Source organism: Nilaparvata lugens, chromosome 3, assembly GCF_014356525.2.
Source record: "Nilaparvata lugens isolate BPH chromosome 3, ASM1435652v1, whole genome shotgun sequence".
In the NCBI taxonomy this organism is placed as follows: Eukaryota; Metazoa; Arthropoda; class Insecta; order Hemiptera; family Delphacidae; genus Nilaparvata; species Nilaparvata lugens.
Genome location: NC_052506.1, coordinates 25352399 through 25379552, shown reverse-complemented (window position 1 = coordinate 25379552; position 27154 = coordinate 25352399). Strand labels below are relative to the sequence as shown.

The window sequence follows — 27154 nt, the reverse complement described above, 5'->3', positions numbered from 1 at the left end:
ATTTAAGAAGGTACTCCTTAGCAATATGGACTGTCTAGATTGAAGATTATTTCATGGTTTCGACTCATGCATTTAGTGCATCTAAATTAACGATTTTTCTTTAGTTTCTGCATCATCCGTTTTTTAGGAAAACTCAAGTATTATTTGGAAAAAGTTTATTCTATGATTTCAACTCATGCACTCAGTGCATCTGAATTTAGGTATTTTATTTAGTTTCTGCATCATACGTTTTTTATTGTAGCTATCTTCCCAAACATGTCTCGAGGATTGTGCATTTCCATTGATTATGACTGTTTGGAGCCACGGATATTATTATTAGTAGTGCTTCTATTTTACTACTGGAATTATCTGACTGGTTGGATATCGAATGAATAAATATAAATTTCAATGTTTGTGCACTCCTCCCACTGTCCTCAATAATAAATTTAGGATTATTACAGACTCAAATTTGACATGTATAGTGATACAACTTGATATACTTGGAGTTTGAAATAACCTGGAACTGAAACCTCTCGGATAAAGTTGATAATAACAATACTACAATTTCAGGTATTTTATAATCATAGAGATGATATAGAATATAATATTATATACTTTTTTATGGAAATTAGGATATGGTGTTAACGATGCTGCATACATTTTATAATGATATAAGTTCTTTCAAATCATAGACATTATACTTCTCTTCATAAATTTGGAATATGTTGTTGAAGATACTGCCCTTTTACTAATTGTTAAAAAGAGCATTAAATATTTGAACAGTTGATTCTGGTAGGGATTAAATGTAATGAGAATATAGAAGGGGTGAGAAAAATAGATTAGTAGAAAAATAATAAATGTTTGTAGCATGACAATGGTTCTGCTCCGATTTGGGACATGAAGTACCGTGCCTTATAATGTACCTGCAAGTGGCATTTCGTGTTAGAGCTTTGATTTTTAAAATTTGACCCAGAGTTAGATATATTTCTCCTATATTTATCCACTTTCCAATCATTACATTATATATCAAAGATCAAGGATCGAATAGCATCTCAAAAACCTACTATGTTCCAAATTTCGTGAAAATCGTTAGAGCCGTTTTCGAGATCCGTTGAACATAAATAACCAATAAACAGAGAGTTTGCCCTATTCCATAGACGTAGTTCAAACTTATAACTACAATTGCTGATGTATTTTTCACCTACTTAATACAATGAAATGATTTCTCTTGCATCATTTACAGGAGCAGCGATCTGTGACTCTTCAAGATTCATTTTGAATCTTCATGAATATTTGTCACGTTAAAAAGCTTCTATCTATTATTCAAACTGGTTCATCCGTGTTGGAAGCAGCTGCTACGATCTTCGAGCAAGGTATGTCAATTCTCCATTCTTATTGTCGATAATACAAAAGTTGTCTATTGGAAAAATAGTTCGAATTTGTAGTTTTCGCGAATTTAGTCACTACCGGAAATTATTTAAATTTCAAATATCAGGTTTGGCTCTCACAGAACTATCAGAGAAAAACCAATAAGAGAAGGCTTCTTTCTGAAAAAGCCTTGTCTGTTTGGTTCTCGTTAAACTAATCTCGAATAAAATTCAACTGGCTTTCGTGCAACCGGCACTAAGTCAAGGAATCAAGAATGCATCTATACTCCATACAAAATAACTTTGGGCTTGGGTGGGACATGCGCAGCAGAGAACGCATACAGAGGTAGGGATACAACGCGGTGATGTTGCCGTTCTGAACCGGCCAGCATTATCTAACTTTTAGTGAATGTTCAAGCGCTCATGTTACGGAGTTTCCTCTCTGGAAGCACTCAGTCGATTGACTCCAATTGACAAATTGGCAACTGCGCTTCTACCTATGATTCTATCCATCACTGTGAATGGCTGATCTGCCTCCACTTCCTCCAAGTCAAAAGTAATTTTGTACGGAGTATAGTATCTGACATTTCAATTATTAGCACTAGTGAATAAATTCGAGTTTAATTCTAAGATGTATTATAGATACCTTGCTGATTCAAGCAAACTATTTAATAATGAGAAAATGCATCGAATTATCAATTCATGTGAACATTTATAAATTATTTCATTCTCAAGTCATTAATTCAATTCAATATCAACCACATTCAAGTTCAAATTCTTACAAATTCCTGCAGGGATCTCTGATTTGATTATAATTGAAACTGAAAGAGTGTACACGTGTGATGAAAGAGCATTCTTGATGAGATGAGTGAGTGTATGAATGAGAGAGAGAGATATAATAATATAGATAGAAGACTGTGAGTGAGGATGCCGGTATGTATCTGGAGACTCTAATCACGTTGTCAGATGTATTAAAAGCGCGCTGCAAGCAAAATAAATGACGAACTCATTAGCATGAAAGTTTAATAAAATATCACACGATATGCAGTTCCAAAGATGAGTGGAATGTGTCAGACCAAGTTGTAAAGGATTTCTCGGTTCACAGAACAACAAAGCTGCATGAAAATACTGTTTTAATAAATGGAGGTGTTTGCACTCATGAAGAGGTTGAAAAAGGAAGTTATTTAATCCTGCTCCAAGTTGAAAGTCGCAAGTGAATGTATATTTCTATGCAATCGCGTTTCTTTGAACTTTTGGAGTTCATGCTGTACTTATCACTGCTAGGCATATCAAAGTATATGGATGAAAAGTGATAAAAATGAATGAAATGTAATGAGGATTGAATTATAAATCAACACAGATTTTCCTTCCTACTCAGCCTACATGAAAAACGCAGAATTACGGAAGAACCAATCATATTCAATGAGATAGCTGTAGATGACTTCTATAATATAAGATCACTGCTTCATGCACACTGAGAATCCTCAATTATTACCCTTTTCCATGTTCAATTAATTCACATCAGCTTGTTTCGCCCAATTATAACCATTTCCAAGTTGAAATGATTGACTTGAAAATGGCTATCATTAGTATCATCATAAATTGTGAATTAATAGAATATTGAAATAGTTTATTTTTCCATTCCAGTGTGCATTTATGTAGCAGTCATCTTTGAATTTGAATTAAAGAGAGTACTTGAGGATTTCATTTCAATAATATTGTAATAGCACAATAAATGAAAATGAATACATTATAATGTACATAATATAATATAAACTGTAGATAACTGTTGAAAACAACTAATTATTAATACATTTTTCTATATAAATCAGACTACTACAGTTCATGGTAATAAATTCCCTCAAATCAATTGTTAGCTAATGATCCACTTCAACATTAAATTACAATATGTAGGTCTAATACGTTAAATTACGTTACACGTTTCAATCTATTGTTTCTCATGTTTCGTGTTTCAATCTACTAGGTTTTGTAGTTTTATTAATTGATCTATTGCTTTACGCTTTGATCTACTACGTGAAATGCTCCTAATAGATGATCAAATATTTCAAGTTTCGATCAAATAGGAAACAACTATTTAGCTATAATCAGACTACATTGCTAACCTAACACTAACCTGTTTAGGTTGTTGTTTTACTGACAAAATCAAAGAGAATTAGCTTCAAGTGTCGAAGCATGGTCAAACAAAAGCCTGCCGACTTTAGTTCAAACGAGCCGTTGATGAAGAGCCATGGCCGGTTTGCAACACAATTGTCAATTAGTTCCAATTAGTAGAGCGAAACGCGCCCAGTAATGTTAACTACTTGACTGCAAACAACTGCAAGGTCTGGACTGCAAACAACGCCCGGATCTACTGAGACTATCATTGAAGAGAATACAAATAATCACAGAAGAGAATACACAAAATCACAGAAGAGAATAAAGAGAATCACTCAAGAGTATACGGACTTGAGAGGATATCAAAGAGTACAGACCACGTTGACCAGTATTTGAGAAGCAGTTACTGTTTAATCTAAAGTTTTCAATTTGCAATGGAGGGAGTGATGAATTGACGTTAACTTCACTAGAATGGGTTAACTAACGGAACGAAACGGAACTCTTTATTTGTGAGAACAAACTATTTGTTGAATACGTTGAAACTTGATCCTGTTAATTTACTCATAGTTTGATAGTTTCTGGCTTCTCCTTATTTGATATTTTTCACAATAGGTTTTGGAAGCCTTATGGAAATGGTGCTTGGAATATTGGTTAGAATTGGGAAGATTCCTGAAAAAATTGCTTAATCCCTGTTTGTCTCCAGAATTAAGGTTGTACAACAATTATGATCTGGTTTTACTTGATCTTCTTATTCTTTTGTGTCTTCTCATTATCAGGGTTCTGCTGTATTTCAACGATAAATTATTCTCGTTTGACTAGAAACCTCTTTCTTCTTCAGAAATCTAGTTGACACGTTTACTAGTATGTAAATCACTACTAGCTTACTAGCTTTTCCAATCACTGAAAAGCCTACTGATTTATATACATTCATTAAATCAAAAATAGTAAACACTCCAGAATGAATAGTAAACTTAAATGAATGGAAAGGAATGAGAGATTGCATTACTCAAATGCTGATGGATAAATTATATGATAGCTGTATCAAACTCTGAAATAAATTCTGTCAATTACCCTGAAGATTTCTGTTACTACACTGAATTTGGATTTCCATCGAATAATTGCTCAATTTTATAGTGGGAACCATTTAAATAAAATATGCCCAAAACCCATAGCTGAGCACTCATATACTTGACATATGACTTGGATAGTGAAACAAGTTGAATAAACGATAAAAAAACTCATACAAATGAGCACTCAAATTTTAGTTGACAGTATAATTGGTTGGTAAAACCAGTTGAATAATTATTGATACCCGAAGAAAGTGTATTCTAACTATCAAATTTAATAGTTGTCGTCAGTTGAATTCGCTAGTAGAACAAGTTGAACAATCAATACCCCGTTTAATTCAAATAGTTCGTTGAAAACCCACCTGTAGTTGCATCGGATGCAAAACCAGTTGACAATCAATAGCCAGAATCCGTTCAATTCAAATAGTTGGTTGAATCAACAACTCCCACCTGCAGTGTTGTTTCGGATGTCAGTGTTGATGCGGTGAATCATTGAGCTCACAGTGCACTGCTCTTGACTCAGATGCGCATGCGCGGCTCACATTCAGAGCGGCTAGTTTAAATAGTGAATTGAATCGCTGCTGAACTGAGCATATTTGCTTAGAGATCAGCAGCAGAGCTACGCTGGGCCACTTTATTCGCTCTTGAACAGAGAGATAGAGCGTGGGAGAGAAAGAGAGAGCTTGTGAGAGAGTGCAGTAATGGAGTGAGAGAAATGTAATAGGGTGATTGAGAAAGATAGCTCAGGGATGAGAGCCCGGCCAGTGATGGAGAGGGAATGAGAGGGTGAGAGATATATATTTAGGGATTGACAGGGTGAGAGAAAGAGGGTGAGAGAGAGAGAGAGAGGGTGAGAAAGAGAGAGAAGCCAGTGGCCGGCAAGTGTCAACATGCTACCTTCTCACAGCTAGCAAATATTTGAAGTAGCATGAACACGCTCAGTACACCTGAGCTTAGAGCGCTCTGCCCACTGACAGCTGTAACACGTGCCTTCAGCGCATGCGTGGTAGCTTTGTGAGTTCCAGTCAAATAGAGAAAAATGTGGCCGATGTTTATTATGGAAATCTCATCAACGTTGGGTGGCTTTACTGAAGGATTTGTTTAACAGCTTGGGGATTTGGATTTGTAGGAATTCTTTCTTTGAAGCGAAAAGTTGCAATGAGTTGTTTGCAATTTATCTGGGCTGCTTGTAGCTTGAGATTTATCTGTCATAAGTTTTATTGAAATGAGGAGTTGAAAAAATTTAGTGCTATTCAAATTTTTGAGGGCTATTTCTTGTTTACAGTTGTTAGAGATACGTTGTGGATTGTAGCTGAAATTGACGAGCTGTAAAATTTATTTCATTGGATCGAGACGATATAACAATAATTTATTATTTACGTACAAAATGTGCATAAGTACTATGAATTACATAATTTTCCAGAGTAAAATAGGCAATTCATATATTAAAATAGGCAGTAAAATAGACAAGTTTAAGGCATTTTGTCTGACATAAATATAATGTATGCTGACAAGTCTAAGTGAATCTTTCTATAGCATTGTTATGGAGCCTAGAAGAAAGAAAATGCTATATTTGTTTCAAATTCAAATTCTTTAATCAATAAAAGAAGTATACAGTATAAAAAGTGAATTAATCGCCCATCTAGGGTCTGTACTTGGGTCCAAATTGCTGATAATACATTTTACTGAAAAGCCTATGTTCAATACTAATTAGTGTGAAATTGAATTTTATTTCATGAAATCATTGTTTATTATTAATTTTATAATACTTATTCTTCCATCATTGTGTCAGTAGAAAACGCATACCTGATACAGAAACGACAATTCTAGTTGGAGATGCTATGTGTGTCTTATATTTTTACAATTCCCATAGTTTTATCGTTTTTCCTTTATAAATATTGGTTTCTAGTATCGGTAAGACATTACATGAGAAGGAAATACGTCCAGGAAACACATAAATATGTTCCACCGATGAAGTAACAGCATCCCGTGAACACAAAAATGGAGTGTTTTGCACACCTTGTGCACGTTACATGGATTATTATGAAGTGGCGGATGTCGGTTACGATGGATCCGATCCATGGATCTGGATTGTTGACAGACTTGGATTGTGACGTTACAAATGGATCCATTTAGCAAAATGGTCGACGAATCCATTTCACTGGAATAAAACTTGGAAAATGCCTCCCGTTTTCAGTTGGAACGAGATTCTTCAAAGTAACGAGCGCTTCTCCGTTATTGTTATTGGTCCAAAAAATGGAGTCATCATGAAGAGATGGAATGATAGAGATTAATTTTTATAGTTGTTGAATTTTATACATGTATTGTTACATATGCTGTATGATGTGCAGTACATTTTTATTTCTGCTGTTTCATGGGAAGCTATGGAATAGAAGAATGTGTAATGAGATGGGTGAAGGGAAGCTTATTTATTATACATGTCGAATAAAAACAGTTTTTACTGTGAGGTTGCACATTTTTACAGCTGTTCTGAATAGGGAGTTACTGTGATTATTCTAAATCCTATCAAAATTGTTTCCAGTAACGTTTAAAGCAATATACATTTCATTGCTGATTAGTTTAATTTCATGTTTAATGATAGAGACGTCTGTTAAAAAGTGGAAGAGTATTGATAATATGTATTTATCAGTTTTCAAACGCCATTATTTTTTGAGATCGGTGGATTACTGAGATGATTTGAAGATTTTCCATATTCATTTCTAGATATTCCCTCTATACTATAGGATTTCTGTTGATGTAATGCAAACTGCAATGATTACTTTGAGTGTTTGCAGGTAACTTAACAACCGTTGTTCAGCGTCATCTCCTTCATTCAGCTTCTCAGTTTTGTAATCTAAAATAAGGCAATTTATGTCCAATCACAAGCACGTTGAAATTAGAACTATGCTCAATCACAAACCTGCAGGAAAGACTTTTTCTATCTTCTGAACGGTTGACAAAAAATAATTTATTAGAAATACTTGTAACTGTTCATTCTGCCACTTAGTAGCGGCAGTTAACTGAGTTGAATATTGAAGCTTGACTTGACGCCTCACCTGATTAGTCGACAATCTGAACGGTTTTTGACTCTCATTTTTGCCGATAGGTAGCAGCAGTTACTGGGTCAAATATTGAAGCTTGACTTGAGATTCCGCCTACTCTTTTTCGATTGGTCAACAAGTCAAACTGTCCCCTGCCAGTGGACGAAAACAATTTATTGGGGGGTATATTCTGATTGCATTTTTTGTACCATGATTAGACAACAATTCGAATTATATTTGAATCTCAACTCTATCATCAATCATTGGCATTACTCGTTCCAAGTGAAAATTCATGCAATCATGGAAATACAAGAATGACTTATTGTTGAGTATCATAAATCTATTTTGAACAATAGAAAAAGAGATTTTTCAGACTGGAGATGACACCTTAGTTGTCGAAACATGTCTGTGATTTTTTCAAATTAAATTCATGATTCTGGAGAATATTCTTGTGTTTTCATTATGGATACTTATCCCCATATCTTGCCTAATACATTATCATTCAATTAGTTGATTTCAATCTCATAATCTTCTACAATCTTCCCTTTCATCATCACTTTTTCATAATTTCTCTATTTCCCTCGTAACTAAAGTCTGATTCACTTCAAACTCTACCCTTTTTTATTCTTCTTTTTTCAATTCTCAATTTCCACTTCTTCCTCTCCATGATTTTTATTCCACTAACTGAACCTATTCTCACCTCCTCGAACGCATTTCTTACTCTTCCCTTGACTCTATTTCCTTCTCTCCTTCTTCTTCTTCCTTCTCTTCCCTTGACTCTATTTCCTTCTCTCTTTCTTCTTCTTCTTGTTTCTCTTATTCCTCTTATTCCTCTTCTTCTTCTTCTTCTTCTTCTTCTTCTTCTTCTTCTTTCTCCTCTTCTTCTTCTTCTTCTTCTTCTTCTTCTTCTTCTTCTTCTTTTTCTTTTTCTTCTCCTTCTTCTTCTCCTTCTTCTTCTCCTTCTCCTTCTCCTTCTCCTTCTCCTTACAAAATTGGTTCATATAATGCGGAACTGAACGAACTAAGGCAGTTCATATATAACGCAGGTATCATTACAGAGTTTGAACTTCATGAAAAGACTGGCTACAGATAATATTCTATTGGAAGTTTGTGAGCGAATAAAAACTTGCATACTCGAATGGAGTGCAGAAGTGGAAGTAGTTAGGACGGAGTTTGCTCTCTTTTTCTGCACAAAAGTAGTAGGCTGACTCATCTCATATCTTCCAGACTACTTTTGTTACTTCTTACTCCTTCTGCTTTGTTCCTCCTCTTCATTCCATCTTCTTCTCCTCTTTCAATTCCTCGTTTTCCCTCTCCTTCACTCCTCCATTCTCGAGAAACAGTCCGGCGGCCGGAATTACATCAGCCGAATGAAATGAATATTCCACTCGGCTCTTGACTTTTCATTTCATTCTCAAATATTTTCCAACTCTTCATCTCGTGGCTCTCTTGTGAATGTGCCACCGTATTGAGATTCAGTTCAAATTGTCAGCATTCCTTATTGATAGCATTAATTCTTCTCATTCAAACAATGCTGTCACTCGACTCTATAGTGAGATTCATTTTGAATTGTCAGCATTCTACATAAAAAGCATCAATACACTCCATTGAAACAATGATGTCACTTTAAAGTGAATATCACTATGAAAGTTTCGGATGCTTCTATGAGTTGCTGCCACTGCGTGCATTTTATAAGATATTGATAATTTTCAGAAACATGTGAAGAGTTTTGTGGTGAGCCTTGATCATTGTGTAGTATGCAATGTGTAGTATTTACTGTACTCCACATTTAATACAATCAACACAATACGATCTATTTGATTATTATTTTAGCACAAACAATAAAATGATCGGAAAAGATCTTTTTCAATTTGCTAATTTAGTTTCAAATTGTCCAAATATTATACATAGGTCTTGTCCATTTCAATTTCTACACCACATCACAATCTGAGAATAGAACTTAGAATTAGACCAACAATTCATAATTCTGTAAAGTGACTGTACAATGATACAGTAGGATCATATACACACGACATTCAATCTCATTCTATTTATTTGCACAAACACAAAAATCTGGTGTGGTGCACTCACACAACTTTCTTTGCCGTTATGAAAATTGATCAACTGACGCAAGTGTTCCCGCGTATCTTATGTCTACTTTTCTAAGATCTCAGCCAGCTGGAGACACACGAAGTCTGCTATCTCTTCATAGTGAATGATTTAATAGAATCAACAGTTGCGAACAGTTTGCAATTGAAATAATAACATTTTCTCGAATTTCGAGCTTATTTTAAATATTGGGTGAAAATGTTACTGAACATTACTTGTAGAGATTTTCATGCTGAATCTTTTTCACTTAAATTTTTCTGTTCAAATTGTATCTGAAGCCTGATAATTAGGAACCTAAAATCAAACTTTGCAAAGATGGGGCGGGGCTCCTGGATTTGTTACAGATATGGGACTTGCGGCAGTTGATAGAGCTTATCAATGACTATTCTAGGTATGAATTCTAGATATTCTAGGTATTCTAGATATGATCAAAATCGTTGGAGCCGTTTTCGAGAAAATAGCAAAAAACCTGTTTTTGAGAACATTTCCGCCATTTTAGCCGCCATCTTGAATTGCATTTGGTCGAAATTGTTCGTGTCGGATTCTTATAGGGGAAGGACCTTAAGTTCCAAATTTCAAGTCATTCCGTTGATTGGGAGATGAGATATCGTGTACACAGACGCACATACACTCATACACACACACACACACACACACACACACACACACACACACACACACACACACACACACACACATACAGACCAATACCCAAAAACCACTTTTTTGGACTCAGGGGACCTTGAAACTTATAGAAATTTATAAATTGGTGTACCTTGATTTTTTAATTTTTTTCGAAAAGCAATACTTTCCTTACCTTACCTATGGTAATAGGGCTAGGAAAGTAAAAATGAATGAATGCTTAGGAGAAAATCAACTCGATGATCCCAACACTGTTTCTCTCCCTGATTTTTGATATTATTACAGAATTGATTCCAGAATTTCTTAGGAATTTTGGGATGAAGAATATCTGTGTTTGTAAGTGCTGAAGAAACATAGCCTTTTTTGGACCGATTTTTAAATCATAGTTCGGGAATGAAATAGTTAGAGCGAAGTCTATTTTCAATCATTATCGTATGATTATTATGTGGATGTCAGTGGTGAATAAATGTTAACCCTTTTTATGATTATTTGGAAAATTTAAAGACCAAATTAATATTATACCAATAACCATGATTCTCGGTTCATTGTAAAAGTGAAAATGTGAAGTATTACTCTTGAAAATAAGATAATACTGAAGCTTTGGTCAATTTCAAGCCAGAAAAATCATGAACACATCCACGTTCTTTCAAATTTTGAACCTTGAATATGGAATGGTTAGTCAATCGTTAGTTACCGTACTCGAACCTCAAAAGTGAGAATTAATGTTGTATCAAAACAGTTAAATCAGCAACTTTGCAAATATTGTTGAATGATGTGATTTTTTTATTGATCAACGAAAACATTTATGAAGTTCGGGTTCTCTTTCAGTTTCATGTAGCATATAATTCATTTATAAATTAAGTACGAATCAGCTTACCCATGAATGAACTACATAATCTTGAAATATTGAGCTGTACAAAATTTAAGATCACAATTTGACCTTTACCTTAATGAAAGATCTACAGAATACTGTTCTGATAAACCTAACAAATGTTTTAGTTCCCAGTTTAATTCATTCTAAGTGAATAAATGAATAAAACTCATGAATCAACTACAGAATCCTTAACTGTTGAACTGATCAAACGTTTCAGTTCACAGTTGACCTCTACGTAAATAAATGAATGACTCATGAATGAAGTTCAGAGTCCTGAGCTGATAAACCGAACAAACGTTTGAGTTCATAGTTGACCTCCACATGAGGTTGGATTTCAACTGGCTTATTTGATTGAACGCCAAACCTCAATTTCCACCTGAGTGCTGTCAGAGATCGGTTTCCAAACAACTACCCTCCTCCACTCTGGTGAACGCTGCCAACTTTCATTGAACTCGTTTCATTGAACACATGAATTGTCATCGGATTGCCAACGACTGAGCACACTGTTCATTTCCAAATCAAAGTTAGCCGATTAGGCATTATGGGTATAGTAGACCCTGCGTTGCTGTAAGAGAAGTTTACCAAACATTGATGCTGCTGCTACAATTTATTCTTCTTCCTCTTCTTCTTCTTCTTCTTCTTCTTCTTCTCTTCTTCTTCTTCTTCTTCTTCTTCTTCTTCTTCTTCTTCTTCATCTTCTTATTCTTCTCATTCTTCTTCTTCATCATTTTTGAATCATTTTTAAATCTTAACTATTCTTATTTTCCTTGTTTTGTTTGTGCATCGTTACCCTTTACTGACCTCTTTCTTCTTTCCTTACATTCATTATTTTTCTCTTTCCTTCATTTTTCTTTTGTATATGATCCTCCGTCTTTATCTTTTCTCATCCTCCTTTGGGACTCCTTCCTCCTCCACATTTTGCTTCTGCGCTTCACTTGTCGTCAATCTCACCTTTTTTCTCCACATTCTTTCTATCAATGCTCTCCTTCTTCTTGTTCTTCTCTTGCCTCGTTTTCTTAATCTCGCTCTTTATTTTCCCCTTCTGCTTTTTTCTCTCGGTATCTAATCATCTTTCATCATAATTATCCCTATCTTCTTTTATATTTCATTTGATCTTCTCTTCTCGCTTACCCCTTTTGTTCGAATTAATGTAGTTTTGTCGAAGCTTCATTTTAATATTATCCATCATTTTCCTTTATTCCAATCAACTGAAAAACTTTTATGTGTTATCTTGGGCTCCCCCTAAAGATAGTTGAAGGTGTTAGCTGTGTTCACAGTCGATTAGCGTAACGATTACGCGGCGCTAGCATTGCGTGGCTGCCATCTGATCAATGGAGCAGTGGCCCAGGCCTAGTCAGTAGCATTCCAGTAATCGCCGTCTCCAATTCATTTCGATTTCACCTGATGCAGTTCATTGATCACCAGTTGCCACAATACCAATAATTCACGTGCCACAGAACATGCCACAAATTTCCTTGCTAGAAACGTCTGAGAGATAGTTTTCAGAATATTGTTTCTAGAATGGGTTGGAACTGTTAGTGACGTCCACATTATAATGGCAGTACCGTATTTGATTTGCATTAGTGTTGCTCTCCTCGTCTATCATTCGACAAAGCAGATAGCGCTGCCATTTTCTAGCTCCGTACCGAGATCGTTTTTTGAGAATGTGGAGATATAAGTTATTGACAAAATAGGTGTAATAGTTTCCAGAATCGTTGCTAGGGCATTTAAATACTAATTATTTGAACTAGGGAAAATTCAAATTCTCAAATAATCAAAAGGAAATATTGATTTGCTATTAAATTTCGTATTTAAGCTTGGAAGCCCAGGATGATGCTGGGACTTTTGCGAGGTCGTTGGATTTTAAGTACAACGATTGTGGCTGTCAATATTACCAGAGGGTACAAAACTGTCACATATCATGAATAAAAGATATCAAGCATCAATACACCAATAAATATCGATCGATGGACCGAAGGAAATCTATATTTACCACCCAAAAAATATTTTTTCTTTTGGAAAATAAGTCCTTACATCTTATCCGATCTTTAGGAGATTCGTTTGATTGGAGCTCTGCTGATAAATCATGATATAGGACAGTCTTTTTCGAATAGTCTTTAAAATCATCAGAATCAATTATAATAATATCCTCTACGAGCCTGAGTGAAAACAATAAAGATCCTTCCTACAATTCTAAAAATTAGTCCTTCCAGCTATGGAAACCTGTCAAGAATTCCGTTGTCAAATTCCTGGACTGGAAATAAATCAGTTGTGATTCAGATGATTGAATTCCATGTGAAGCTGTTCACAAGAGCCGCTTTTCAAGTACGTTCTCATTTTGATCACGCCTCTGGAATTGATCGTTCTCTCTCCCACACACTCACATGTTTTACTACACTTGTGTTTAGTATTAGTCCGCCACTCGCCACTCCACTCACCCTGTTCGAGGCCTCTTCGAGGAAATATTTTCTCAACAAACTCATCACCTGCCGGTGAAAATTGTTAGAGAAGTAGAATGCCTCACTTTCTAGACTTCTAATCGAATTTCTTTGTTCATCGCTCACCTTTTCAACTTCTTTATTCAATTTATTTTGCACCTGGGTCTACGAGTGAAGACAACCCCTGTTTTTCTTTTGCAGTTTTCTTTCTTCTAACGTGTTTTTCTGCTGTCCCAGTGATGTTGTGGATTAGAAGAAGTAAGACTGCTTCTTCTATCACTCTAATAATCGATCTTTACATCAGTGTTTTGAAATTGTACTGTGTAAACACATGCTTATCATGCATGTCCTGTTGTTAGTGGCCAGCCTTGGATATCATACCTCAAATTTCGAAAAAAATGGTAACTTTTATATAACAATGATAACTTGTGTACAACCAAGATAAAGTGAAAATACAAGATTTCATTCATCTGTGCTTAGTTGAAAGTTCATAACTCAATTACGGTACTAAATCACGGTTCTACTAAGTGAAAAATTTCACAAATGTTATTTCTTGGAGATGTCAATCAAAACAAGAATTTATTTGTACGAGCTAGTGACACCTTACACTTGAAGAAATTTATCAAAAAAAGAGGTATCGGTTATAGTTGATACACTGTTATCAATCTCTGCTAATTGAAAGAATAAGATGTTGATATTGTCAATACCACTTTAATTTATTCGAAAATTAATCCATATTACAGAATCAGGTTTCATGATATATGGTAATTTCAAATTAAAATTCTGGAAATTCAAATTGAATTTCCTGTTCCTTCAACAATAACAAACACATTAGTTCATGGTAGGTGTTACCATGAAACCTGGTTCTGTAATATGAATTAATTTTCGAATGAATTAAAGTGGTATTGACAATATCAACATCTTATTCTTTCAATTATGGAGAAGTACCACAACATCTCATACCATACAATCAAATTATTAAAGTCTCTGGTAAGCTATAACTTTAGTGATGAGCAGCAGAAGCAGAAACCATGGTATTAAGAATGCGATATGATTGTATGATTGATAGATTAGGTGGTCGTATCCTATTGGCCCAGATAAGCCACTACCCCATTGTGACATGCAAACGTCACAGTAATGGAGGTTGATAATGTGATGTTTGTATAAAGGTGCGTACAGATATACGCGCCTCCAACACGCTCCGCGCACGCTCCACGCACGCTCAGCACTCGCTCCGATTATGAACGTTACGGGAGATGTTAGCTCTTCTCACGTTCCACTCTTGCTCCCCGGTCGATCATTAATCGATCTGCTCGAGTGACGTTCGATTGCGGAGCAGAGCGAAAGTCTGTACAAACCTTAAGACGCTCATTGTGGGAGTGGCTCATCGTCCTCTAGACCAATAGCGAACGTTCACTTGCGTCATTCATCTGCCAATCATATCGCTTACTCAATAGCCTACAAATTTCTACTGCTCTTTAATTCGTCATTTTCGTATCAACAAAAACGGTTCAATTTCCAATTCAGGCGAAATATCCTATTGTATAATAATTAAAATAATCTCCGTCTATCATAAGTAATAATCATCCGCTAGTATATTGTTCTTGAATCATTGTAAAAATCATGAACTGAAGAAACTTTAATAGTCTACATTGATTATTAATTAATTATTAATTTTCACCCATAAACATATCTCGAAACTGGTCACGAATGCAGAAGTACACGATCTAACACCAGAAGTAGAAACAATATAGCTCTAAGACAGCATAGGTTGAAACTGTATGAGAGAGTACCTTCTTATATTGGTTCTAAATTATACAAAACATTGCCTGCAGAGCTGAAATCTAAGTCAATAAGCATCTTCAAAAGTAGTTTATACAGCTTTCTTGCTGAGAAGGCCTGCTACAGAGTTATAGATTTCTGTTATAGCTAGTAGATATTGGCTTACAAGTTCTATATTAGCACTTATAAATTATTGTATAGATACAAGTATAAGCGCATTGTATTGATTGTATCGGTGTAGTTCTCTCCAATTTTCATATTTCATTGTTGTATTATTTTTTCTGCACTTATTTCAAATTAATCTCTATGACGATGTTCAACTGTTTATTGTATTATATATGATTAACTGTGTTGAATAAATTTATATTTTATTCTATCTGATATCAATACATAAAATCGCCGTATTTCCCAGGGATGTTTAATCTAAAACAATAAAATGAACAAAGAAATATGATACATCTAAGAATTTTCAATCTCAATGCATATGAAATAATTCAAACCATTATAACCATCAAGCAACACACATTCCCTATCAAACAATAAGAGCACTTCAATTAGTGAACAAATATAACCCCTTCCAAGCCGCCAATAGATTTGTTTGCGAGGTAATCGTATCCACTCAAGTGCTTGCCTCAATAATATAGACAGGCAAAATTAGGCCACAGCACTCCTACCATTAAGGGAAACAATTACCTAAATGAACGTTCCTGTCAATAAGAGCTGGCAGTTACAATGTAAATGAATAGCAGGCGAAATCGGCTGGGGAGATTCCGTTCAGCGGAAACCTTTGAACCATTTCGAATATAGATATATTCGGGTGGATATGAATGGATGTATATGTTTATATATAGTTATAATAGACGGAATAAATATATAGAGTGGTGCCATTGAAAGGGATTCACTTAGCGATATCGGTGGCGGTGCTTTTAGTGAAACACAATTGTTCTAATATCTGCATAAAGGCTCAGAAGCACACCTTTGCCTAGCGAGAGGCTTCTGCCTTTAGGCTTCTCTGGGAGTATCGGGCTCCATAACGGTTCAATGGTGTGTGTTGTAGCTCAGCTAATGCGGCAGGCAGCTTCACCCTTGGCTAAACCGGCCTCCTGATTAACCGAACCGAGATGCCTTCCAGCGACTGAGGAAACAAAACGGCCTGAGAAAATAGACACTTGCGTGAGAATTGGGAATCTGGTTTTTTCAAGGAGAAACATACATGTTTGACAAAGGTTTTTACATTGGTTTCTTGCTCCTGCAATTGGACACATGGGTAGTTCTAATAAGAAGGATACTCTTATCTTATCTCTAATGACTTTTAATATTGTTACTTATGGTCGTTGTTATGTAGTATGTAGCATGATGACTGCGAATAAAAAACGTAAGACTGTAAGTATTATCATAGAGTAAAAATTCTGTCTAGTATTATGTTGCTGGAGAACGTTGTTTCATTGATGGTTCCCGAACCAGCCGTGGAGTGGAAGTCTTATAAAATGGTAATAGTGAGCTTATTCCTTTAATTGAATTGCTTTGGATTCACCTTACTAAGATTGTGTACTCATAGAGAGCGGTTAGGCGTTTCGAGTTTGCGACTCCGTCATTTCAATGAAGGTCAAATACTTTTCAATATAACATTCTTGAATGGCGGCAGTCGAATACAAGCGTTCTAGTTGGATTTCTTGATAGAAGATAAATTGAAACAAAACAAAACACTATCAGACAAAAAATGTATGTTTATGTGAATGTAGCTTAGTATCCTTAGTATCGATAGCTTCACTATCTGAAGATAAACGTCTATTACTCGAAATAATTATAATTGGATATCAATTTTTGGTTCATATGTATTCAGTTTTCAAAAACGCGGAACTCGAAACGCCTGACCGCTCTCTATCTGTATGCACACGCCCTCAAGCTCTCACTTTCCAAGGACTACGAGTACTGCATTTCATAAGACTTGCACTTTATAGTTAAAAACCACTTCCTTAATTCAACTCTTTCATCCTTTTATCAACAGAATGTACAAGGAAAGTCAGTAAATTGCAATTGAATTTATTATCAACCCGCATGGGAAACTGCATATGATCAGCCGCAGGGATAAAGAAAGTATCATCATTCACATTGAATGGATTTCGTTGAGGAATAAGTAAGTTTTCTGTAAGATAAGCTTATTTCGTTTATCCTATTTCCATCATTGATTCAAAAGTAAGATAAATGTATTGTAATTCACGTGAATCAGAATGTATAGAAAATGTGAGCGTGAGACTTGAAATATCTATACTTAACGAATGTCAAATTACCTATATTCTACCATAGAGAAACGGAATATCTATAGTGATATCTATAATCTCTGATTCTACTAACATGATTTCATCAATCTCATAACACTTTCCAGGGTTCTATCTAATCAAGAAAATTTACAATCTCAAGTAACCTACTTCCACATTATTTTTTAAATAGAAAATTACGCTTATTTAGGAAAATTACCAGTCCCCCTTTTTTATATAAAAACAACTATAGTGCGGTCCACATTATAATGGCAGTGGATAAAGATAAAAGAATAACGATGCCGATTCTCTGCATTAATTAATTATATTTCTACACTGTCAAAAACATACTTGGCATCGTTGTGGACCTGGAAAAGGATAGTACCACCAGCTTTGTCGAATGATAGACAAAGATAGCAAAACCAAAGTTGATCAAATACTGTCATTATAACGTGGACCTTACTATAGTTTCGAGCACTTTTGTCATTTTTTGGCGAGTGTTAAAACCAATACTAGTAACTTTCCTTAATCATTGAACATTCTAATAGTCCTATTAAAATACTTCATTACAAGTTACAAATAGATATGAAAAGTGTAACGTTTATTTCGAGTGCGTTAAACTTTATGACTGGATAAGCTCCATTCGAGACAGAGACACATCTGATGAGCACTGATGAGCACTGATGAGCACTGATGAGCACTCAAGATGTGATGAGCACTCTCTGTGATACTTGTCGACCAAACACAAACATTAATCCAGTATTGTGCTGAAAAATATAGAACGCAGATCCGCTCAACCCGCTCAGCTGCCTCAGGCTGTTACTCAACAACAGAAAAGCACTTTAAAATTTCAATAACTTTTCTTAGTTGCCACTATACCCTGGTTATGGTTCTTTCATAGCCATAGACGGTGGGAAGAGAATTAAGAAAGGTTTCCTCAACAATGACTCAAATGGAGTTCCCCAACTCCCGATGGGGTGGGATAAGTGTTTCCTATTGTACCAACAAATGCCTCCTCAATACACGAATAAAACTCGCCTATGCTTCTATTGCTACCGCTTTGATTCTTCTGTATAATCTGTATACTGGGAGTGGATTGACAATAGAGACTGGTATAGCTATACTTATGATTTTGATTTCGATTGTACTTTGTGATTTTAGTAGGCTACCAGATAGATTATAACTTCTGGGATGTGAAGGAAATATAAATTAAACATTTTTAAGAGTACAATACATTTCATGATATACCATTCAAAGTTTGGGGTTTGAGCTCAGATCAGTGATTTCTCGAAATTCTCTTTCAAGTACAAAATCTATTCTCATATTTCTAATTTCTATACTCGAATTGATGGAGCAGTATTAGAGAATACACATTGAGAACATACATAGAGAATACACATCTAGCTCCAAAAGACCCAAGTTATTAATCATCAATCTATTTATTTATTCCGAAAATTGAACACTCATTGAAATTTTGAAATGGTAAAGCAGGCTCTGAAACTGTTCCTAATAATGAATAGTGAATAACTTAAAAGAATCAACTGTATTGAATAATATTGATGATACATTGGATCATTCTTTATTGATGGGCGTAGAAGTTCATTCTACCTTTCCCTGGAAACTCCTCTTCAAAGCTATTTGAAATAAGATTCATAATTTCTCCTAATCATGTACTCCTGTACAAGAGATATTGTATAGATATTCTATTGATATTGTATTCAAACGCTGCTGGATAGTTTGTTTTGGAACCTTCCACCAGATCCTAATATATACAGTCTTATTGACTTTGACTTGATCGTACAATGTGTTGCCTAGTTTTCAGTTCCGCCATTAGTTCTGTTGAAACAATAATGAATAATTCAGTTTCGTGAATGAAAATCACATTAAAATTAAAATGTGATTAAATAAATAAAATTACTGTACATGTATAGTTTGTAACGTAAAATAATACCATAATACCCTTTTGAAATTATTTGATATAAAATAGCAAATTATTATTACAAATAATGAAAAATAAGTAGTATTCTACAAGTAAAAATTAAGTAGCCCTAAATAAACGCTTTTAGAAGGTAACGTGTATTGTTGAATTGGCAACAATGGTTGTATTAGAAAAATGTTATCTTCTTTTGATATTTTCAAGCGTTCTGCCAACTAAAAATAATTTCCATTAGTCTTCCATAATTTTTTGAATTCTAGTTAAATTGCTTCAAAATCACTTTCCAATGATTGTGAACTAGCGTGAAACTGAATTTATCTTGATTTCATATCTCATCATTCTCCCTTCCATTGCCTACAAGCAATACCATGAAGCAAAGAAATGTTCCATCAGTGGTTGCATCTTCGACTACTGTATCTACAAACTCCAATTGATTATTGATCATAGGTTATTCAAACCTAATCTACTGGGTCCGGCAGTCAAACCTGACGGTTTTTGATATTGGATAAATTAAAAAGCTGTTGAGATATATTTATATATTTTTTTTTATTGTAAAGAGGAGAATTGAAAATTACATTTAGTATTAAAAAAAATTGAAAAATAGCTTACGGCGCAAAAATTACGTCATTTAAATGTTGACAACCATTTTCTGTACACTGTACGAGTCTCTTGGAAAAGTTCGTCATGACTCTCTCCAACGTTTGCCGCGGGATCTCACGAAGTTCTCGCCGAATATTCTCCTTCAGTTGATCCAAATTTCTTGGCTTGTCAACATACACTCTTCCCTTGAGATACCCCCACAGATAAAAGTCACAAGGGGACAAGTCGGGAGAACGTGCTGGCCATTCAATGTCACCCCTGAGCGAGATCAGCTTGCCTGGGAAAAATCCTCTGAGTTGAGCCATGGAGGCCCGCGAGGTATGGGCAGTAGCTCCGTCCTGCTGAAACCATACCCTCCTGAGAGGTATGCGGTGGCGACGTAACTCAGGAATGAGAAAGTCACGGATCATGGCAACATAACGCTCTGAGTTCACTGTCACTGTATGGCCACCCTCTTCAAAAAAATAAGGCCCTATAACTGTTGACCTACACACTGCAGCCCAGACAGTTACTTTTTCACAGTGAAGAGGCCGCTGATGAAGTTCCCGTGGGTTATTTGGGGCCCAATAACGGAAATTTTGTTTATTAACACATCCATTAAGGTGGAAATGAGCTTCGTCTGAAGTCAAAACAATGATTCCAGGGTCTTCCTCAATCTTTCTTAACATGGTTTCAGCAAAATTCAACCTTCTACCAAAATCTCCTGCTTGTAACTCTTGAACAATAGCAATCTTGTAAGGGTGGAAGCTCAAGTCGTCATGAAGAATACGTCTCACAGACCGGTCGGAGATCCGAAGAGCTTGGGCGTGACGAATGGCAGAGCGACGAGGGCTCCGTTCAAAAGCATGTCGAACAGCCTCAACGTTAGCAGGAGTTCTTACCGTTCGAGGTGATCCTCCTCTCCTTCTTGTGGTTCCAAACGCAGTGTTCTGAAAGTTCCGAACCCACAGAAGAATTGTGTTTCGTGACGGGATCGCACCACGAGGGGGAATGTTAAACCGAATACGGAAACTCCTTTGCATTAGAATCACAGAATCATTATTTCTAAAAAACGTCTCGACTACAAACGCACGTTGTTCAGCGGTCCAACGCTCCATTGTTACTGAACTAATGAACTTCCACTCAAGGTGAACAAGATGGCGCCCATCCCCACCCGCCCAGTCACCCCCACCACCACCTATCCCCACTTAAAAACCGTCAGGTTTGACTGCCGGACCCAGTATAACTTCATATTATAACTACTGCGATTTTGAGTGTATCATCTACTTATTGATACTTCAAATTGCAAATGAACTATGACCAATTCATAATATCTGAATCCAAACTGAATATCCACTCGACAACCTATTTTTGGTTCTGAATCAGAGCTCATGCTGCATTGGTAATGGTGTGTTTACACTGTATAATGTTAGTCCGAATGTACATGTGTAGAATGTATAATGTATTCGAGAATGCATAATGTCCGAGGGTTGAATGTCTGTGGTCAATTGAGAAGCTCATGCTGCCCACTCACTAATTAAGCAATCACAACTATATTCATGTACTATATCACTCACAAACTAAAGCCACAGCAAACTTGATAGATATGTGTGGTTCACTTACTCACTCGTTTTATAGAATGATTTATCCATTGTTTTATTACATCTTGTACTTATATTGTATCAGAATTTTATTAAATCGCTTATATGTATCTTTATATTTACGTCAGTTTTTTTATTATATCGATATTCTTATCATTCAATTCTACATATCAATCACTTGCCGACTGTTAACAACTTACACCAACTATCCTATTATATTAAGCGAGCATTTTCTGTATATATTTTTATATTTGGTTATTTATATTTATTTATGGTTATTTATGTCCAACGGATCTCGAAAACGGCTCTAACGATTTTCACGAAATTTGGAACGTAGTAGGTTTATGATAAAAAAATTCGATTGCACTAGGTCTCATCCTTGGGAGAACTCGCTGAACGACATTATAAGGATAATTCATCCTTGGCTGAAACAGCTGAGACTTTCGTCTTCTGTAGATAGTAAAAAGTGAGTGAGCAAGTGAGTCTGTGGAAAATCAAAATATCGCATCCCCGAAATTCATATACTGTATATTGATTTCTGATAGTACCTTTTCCCTATTCTCATTGATATATTTTTCACATATCAGCCCACATCCAACAAATCATTGAATCTTAGCATTGGTTAATTTATCTATAATGTCAAAGAAAACACGAAAAATTTGCACAAAAAATTGTAAATTGGATTCAATATCACAAACTCACTTATCATCCGTACAGCTATAATTATATCTAGGAATATACAGAGTGAGTCATATAGGGGAACCCCTCAATAAGTTGGAGACTGTTGTATATATAATACTGTAACTTTCAGGATACGTTATTGGATGAAACCTTTGGATGATGAGTACAACTGAATTTCAACCCCTCATAACGGGGTGACTTCGGGGTTGTAACTCTCGAATATTTCAAATGTGAACACCCATTGTGTGTTACATAATTTCAAAGGCCTTTTTTAAACAAGAAAGATGACAACAAAGAAAATTTGTATGTTACTTGTATCCAAAATGGCAGCTGATCAAGTAAAAACTAAAACTCCAATCAGCTGCCATTTTGAATACAAGTATCATAGAACTTTTTTATTGATGTCATCTTTCTTGTTTTGAAAAGCACTTTACAAAAGCACTTTATGTGCCACAGAATGGGTGTTTACATTTAAAATATTTGAGTTACAACCCCTCATTTCTTCAAAAACTAAAACTTCAATATGCCGCCATCTTGGATACAGATATCATAGAACATTTTTATTGATGTCATCTTTCTTGTTTTAAGAAGGCCTCTAAAATAATATAATATAATATAATATAGTATAATTTATCCTAAATCAGCGACTTTTTTATCAAAACCTTTTTCCTACAACCGGAATTCATGATGGAATTTTTTTATTTCGCGTACCTCTTTGCTATTGTAAAATGAAGATGTCTATCATTGTAATGGAGTGTCAGTTGAATTGAATATATTTGTCCAGATCTAAAAGAAAATGCTTATCCCTATTATATAATTGTAATTTCAAATTGACACTCAAAAAATGATGTACCACACAATCGGTGTTTACATTTGAAATATTCGAGTTACAACCCCCTAAGTCACCCCCGTATGAGGGGTTGAAATTCAGTTGTACGTCAAAAGGTAGAGTTTTTGACCAATAGCTTATCCTGAAAGTTACAATATTATATCAAAACAGTCTTCAACTTATTTAGGGGTTCCCATACATCCATACATATGACCCACTCTGTATAATCATACTGGATTTAGCAACAGAAAACATAGATATACTTGCATGATTGTAATGGCTTTGAATATTATCAGGGAGATACATCGCGCTTCATATCGCTTAATCATTAGCTAGGACATCAACGAAGAACGCAATTTTCAATAATATAACCGTACTATAATTGTTTTATCAATAAGTCATGTTATCAGAATTATTACAATATAATTATTTCCTCGGCTACCCCATCATCACTCACTAATTATACAGTATAATAACTCACTAACTATAGCTACAAAAAACATAAACCCGGGTGCACTTATACATAGTGGTTTATAAATATATTGCCTGTGATATACTCGTATATCAGGGTTGGCGGAGTAGATTGAGTCATCGTGCAAGGGAATTCGCCCGGTGTTTTCTGACAAGCAAATCTAGCCACTGATGAATTATTGTGCTCTAAAAAGGGGTTTGCCAGCAAAATTAATATTTCGGCGCACGGTTTCAAGCCTCGGTAGATCGGTAGCCTCGGTAGCTCTATAGGTCGACTCAATGCCACTGCAAAGTGGGTCGATGAGCAATTGCGTTGATTATACGAATATCCTAGCAAATTAACAGCACTCAGAATTGAGTTGTTATAATACACTTGGTGGAAGAGCTAATGCTGATGTTGCTATTCATGTTGCTTCTCCTGCTGCTGCTGTTAATGCTGATTCTATTGCTGATGTTGCTTATCATGTTGCTTCTGCTGCTGCTATCGTTGCTTCTGCTGCTGCTAACCTTGCTTCTGCTGCTGATGTTGCTTGTGATGTTGCTGCTAACGTTGCTTCTACTGCTGCTGCCAATGCTGATGCTTCTTCTGCTGCTTATTCTACAGCTGATAAATATTTGGGAGAACCCTCCATTAATAATGAATCGGCCTCAAATGAGACGCCAAGTAGAGCGTGAGAGAATGCGGTGAATTATTCATGTACAAGTAATCTCGTCAAATGTGGGTTGGATATCACGTAGCTGCTCTTATAAATAACGTGTAACTGATAATTTGGGAGATGGGAGTAAGGGTAGGTTATAAATTTATACTATCGAGTTGATTATTGATTAATATTGTTTCCCTGATGATTCAATGTACTTTGATTATTTATCGTTTTTTGAATATAATTTATTCTAATAATTTAAAACTGTTACTATCTACCAGTCATAAATACATAACTATATGATTTATAATTATATCAATAGATTCATAAATATATATAAGGGAAATATTAGGTTTTAATATGATGATACACCACTTGATTTAGTAAAATAAAGACTTATCTGTATCCACATTTTTGAATGTGCGGTGTTTTGAAGGTGGCGATGTAATATTGATTAGAATACTGTATAGAGAATCGGGAGAGGAACAGTTTAGGCTTAACACTGTTGTTCCCTGGAATAAATTGATAATAAATTTCGGGGTAAGCCACTGAGTAGAATATGAACAATTTTATCCTATTTGCAATCAATTTTTCACATATTCTAATCTAAAATCTTCAATAAATCTATTCTTCTCTTTTTACAGGTACGTTGATATTCCAACTTCATGAGATACATTCTATATGATTGAAACATTAATAAATCATACTCTAAAAGATCCTGAATGCTTTGCGGATAATTGATGGGTAAGTGTAAGATTACTTAATTGTGAGTTGATGTAAATGCAATCACAGTTTTGATTTAAATGTATTAAGGATTCTTTAATACTTCTTAAATCCATTATCAATTCTGTTATAGGATTTTGAATTCATAATGGCAAAATCTTACATTCTTGTGTTCCTGAAAATACTCTATCTATTGCAATGAAGACATTTTTTGACGTGCTTGAGTACAAGCACGAATTTAATTCTAGTACAAGCACGTACATAGGTACTAGGACATTGTATTCCAAAGCAGTTTTAGCTACATTGGAATTCGTAAATTTATTCTTGACTAATAGTTCGATTAAAGAAGAGTTTTAATCGTGAAAAAGTTTTCAATCTGACGTATCAAATTGCATTCATTGTTCTACTTTTTTGTGCAAATTATAGTTCTCCATCATTTTGTTGTTCGTTGTATATAGCTCTGCTCTTGCAAGTACAGCCAAGCTTATTAAAAGTTTCTGGGAAACGGAGGGAACGAGTAAATTTTTAAGTTGATTACTCTACGGACTTCAATTCTTGTTCAAGTAGCGGCTGAACACGATAACTCTTGTATTTAAAGAAGATAAAACTTGTTGATTGTTTAAGAAGATTCACTGAAAACAGATAATAATCTATTCGAGGAACCTACAAGTATGAACATCTCTGCTGTTCCTCACGGTTGCAAATAGTCAAGCTCGAGTTTCGAGCTTATTAACTCTGAAAAAACAAATTAATAGACCAGACTACATTAAAAACTCTACTCTACACTAGACAGTATACAATGCTAGTAGAATGTTGGTCTTTATAAAAGGCTTCATATCAATAATAATGCGAATTCATATTAAAATTTATTCTAGTGTACTACCACTATTACTAGGTACTTAAGACAAATGAAAATTGGATATCTATTTTCATTTTCTTGATGACTGTGAGATTTCATTTTACATTCATCTATCAATATAGTGTTTACTCACTGAAACGCCTTGGTCGTAAGCGATTGTCACATATCACATACCATTGAGTGAATACTTCTTCACAACTTATGATTTAAAAAATAATCTGATACAATACGTCTTGGAGGAACCTTGGTGAGAAATGAGGATAGAAGGATAAGTCCAGGATTTGAAGAAATGGAAACTGAAAAGAATATGCATCTCTTGGAAACTATAAAAAACCTAAAATAATGAGGTTAAGAGATTTTAAAGTGCAGGAATGATACTATGATGATTAGGTTCAGTTTAATGTTTAATTGTTTGTTTTATTCTAATCTATATTCTCAGATTGTGATTTGGTGTAAAAATTGAAATGGACATAACCTATGTATAATATTTGGACAATTTGAAATTAAGTCAGGAAATTGGAAAAGTTTTAGGCATGACCTGTTTTTTTCTTTTTCGATCATTGTATTGTTTGTGCTAACCAAATAAATAAATATGATGAAGCTTCAAAAATTTTACCAGTGAAAGTAGTGGCTGTGAGGCTTATGAAAGAAACTCAATTTTCTTCAACCATGTCAGAGAACAGCACAAGAAATAATAGTGTAAGGTGATTTTCAATCGAGCTAGATTATAGAGATGCTATTTGGTGTATAATATTAGTAGTTTATATTAAATAAGCTACTCAAATATAAAGGTTATCAAAGTAAAGTAGTTTACTTTTGAAGCTATTAAAAATTTTAGTTATTCACTTATTTTCATATTGATTGAACAATTCATGTAGCCTCATTGGAATACCTGATCAGGAAATATGAGTAGTTTACTATGGTGAAGTTTTGTTACAGTAGAAAGAATTTCAAGGCATTTTAGTATAAACTAAGCTATATGGTGCGCAAAGATAGTTCTGATAGCACTATAAGCTGAAGGTAACTGTAGTATAGTATAAAAGACCGCACTTTAAGACATTATTCGTGGTAGCCTATAGATTGTGCTATATCGTGTGCAAAGATCCTAATGCTGTGTAGTGATAGTGGAAAAGACCGCATGACTGGTCCAAGAACAAAACCG

General features: G+C 35.0%; 1 protein-coding gene across 2 annotated transcripts in view; it reads left to right on the top strand.

Moving 5' to 3' along the window:
* Positions 1-27154, top strand: part of LOC111049519 (insulin-like growth factor-binding protein complex acid labile subunit) — a 301718-nt gene that overhangs the window by 17560 nt on the left and 257004 nt on the right. For both annotated transcript variants that reach the window (XM_039423387.1, XM_039423388.1), the window contains exon 2: positions 1223-1352. The gene's annotated coding sequence lies outside the window, so the exon portion shown is untranslated. The remainder of the gene's footprint in view (positions 1-1222; positions 1353-27154) is intronic.